Below are 2,500 nucleotides of genomic sequence, written 5' to 3' on the forward strand. Positions count from 1 at the left end.
ATTCAGCTCACCCTGTAAGAAAGGGGGGGGTTAGAAAGAGAGAATAGGCAAAGAGTCACTGGTGGTTCCAACACTCACTTGGGGGATGGTGGGTCTGTCCTCTTTTTGTAGAGTCAAGCCGATTCCCCTCACTCTCAAGAGAAAGCGAGCCACTGGTCATCMACACTCACTTGGGGGATGGTGGGTCTTATCTTGCTSTTTGGAACAGTGCACAAGACTCGTCGAGGCCCACTCCTCCAACTCTCACGCTGGGGGATAGGTTTCCTGCTCTCTGTCTATGGGTGGTGGGTTTCCTCCATTTTTGTCAAAGTCAAGCCGATTCAGCTCACCCTGTAAGAAGGAGAGAGAAGAAAGAGAAAGAGAGAAAAGGCAAAGAGTCACTGGTGGTTCCAACACTCACTTGGGGGATGGTGGGTCTGTCCTCTTTTTGTAGAGTCAAGCCGATTCCCCTCACTCTCAAGAGAAAGCGAGCCACTGGTCATCCAACACTCACTTGGGGGATGGTGGGTCTTATCTTGCTCTTTGGAACACTGCACAAGTCTCGTCAAGGCCCACTCCTCCAACTCTCACGCTGGGGGATGGCTTTCCTGCTCTCTGTCTATGGGTGGTGGGTTTCCTCCATTTTTGTCAAAGTCAAGCCGATTCAGCTCACCCTGTAAGAAGGGGGGGGGGGGGGGGGGGGGGGGGGTTTAGAAAGAGAGAAAAGGCAAAGAGTCACTGGTGGTTCCAACACTCACTTGGGGGATGGTGGGTCTGTCCTCTTTTTGTAGAGTCAAGCCGATTCCCCTCACTCTCAAGAGAAAGCGAGCCACTGGTCATCCACACTCACTTGGGGGATGGTGGGTCTTATCTTGCTCTTTGGAACAGTGCACAAGACTCGTCGAGGCCCACTCCTCCAACTCTCACGCTGGGGGATAGGTTTCCTGCTCTCTGTCTATGGGTGGTGGGTTTCCTCCATTTTTGTCAAAGTCAAGCCGATTCAGCTCACCCTGTAAGAAAGGGGGGGTTAGAAAGAGAGAATAGGCAAAGAGTCACTGGTGGTTCCAACACTCACTTGGGGGATGGTGGGTCTTTTCTTGCTCTTTGGAACACTGCACGAGCCTCGTCGAGGCCCACTGCTCCAACTCTCACTCGGCGCATGACTTTCCTGTTCTCTGTTTAGGAGTGGTGGGTTTCCTTCGTTTTTGTCAAAGTCAAGCCGATTCAGCTCATCCTGCAAGAAAGAGAGAGGAGGGGAAGGGAGGGAGAGACAGAGAGAGAGAGAGAGAGCGAGAGAGAGAGAGAGAGAGAGGCACAGAGGCCATGGTTGTCCAACACTCAATTGGGGGATGGTGGGTCTTTTGCTGCTGGGTGGAACACTGCACCATGCCACAGTCGTCCTACTCTCGCTGGGGGATGGCTTTCCTGCTCTCTGGCTAGAGGTGGTGGTTTTCCTTCGTTTTTGTCAGTCAAGCCGATTCAGCTCACCCTGCAAGAGAGAGAGAGAGAGAGAGAGAGAGAGAGAGAGAGAGAGAGAGAGAGAGAAAAGGCACAGAGACTATGGTCGTCCAACACTCAATTGGGGGATGGTGGGTCTTTTCTTAAAGGATTAGGGTTAGGCTTGGTAGGGTTTGAGGTTATGATTTGGGGTTTAGGGTTAGATTTGGGTTTAGGGTAGGGTTTGGGTTGGGGTTAGGTGTGGGGTTAAATTTGGGTTTAGGGTTGGGGTAGGGTTTGGGTTGGGGTTAGGTGTGGGGTTAAAGTTGGGGGTAGGGTTTGGAGTTAGGTTGAGGGGTAAAGTTGGATTTAGGGTTGGGGGTAGGGTTTGGGTTGGGGTTAGGGGTGGAGTTAAAATTGGGTTTAGGGTTAGGTTGAGGTTTAGAGTTAGGGGTTTATGGTTGTATGGTTGGGTTAAGGTTAGGGCACACTTGTCCAACTCTCACTTGGGGGATGGTGGGTCTCTGGTAGAAACGTGATAGATCCTTTACCTCAAACACATATATGTAATTACACACACATATATATATATATATATATATATATATATATATATATATATATATATATATATATACACATATGGGGTGGCCGGGGGACGAGGTATTTTTATTTATTTTTTCAGTTTTTGTTTTTTGCCAAGTGAAGCCAATGAAATGACAAAGTCTCACTTGGGGGATGGTGGGTCTCTGGGATATTTCTGGTAGAAGCATGATATATCCTTTAACACACACACACACAGACAAAATATATATATATATATATATATATATATATATATATATATATATATATATATATATATATATGTATATGTAGGTATGTATATAGTATTTTATCAGTTTTTGTTTTTTCGCAAAGTGAAGCCAATGGGATGACCGGGGGTCTGCGGTGGCAGGTAGTTTTTTTTTCCAGTTTTGTTTCTTCTACTACTTTTCTTGCAAAGTGAAGCCTATGGGATGGCCGGGGATATACTCTGTTTATAATTATTATTATTTTTTTTTTTTACAAAGTGAGGCTGGTG

The sequence above is a fragment of the Danio rerio genome, chromosome 5, assembly GCF_049306965.1.
Source record: "Danio rerio strain Tuebingen ecotype United States chromosome 5, GRCz12tu, whole genome shotgun sequence".
In the NCBI taxonomy this organism is placed as follows: Eukaryota; Metazoa; Chordata; class Actinopteri; order Cypriniformes; family Danionidae; genus Danio; species Danio rerio.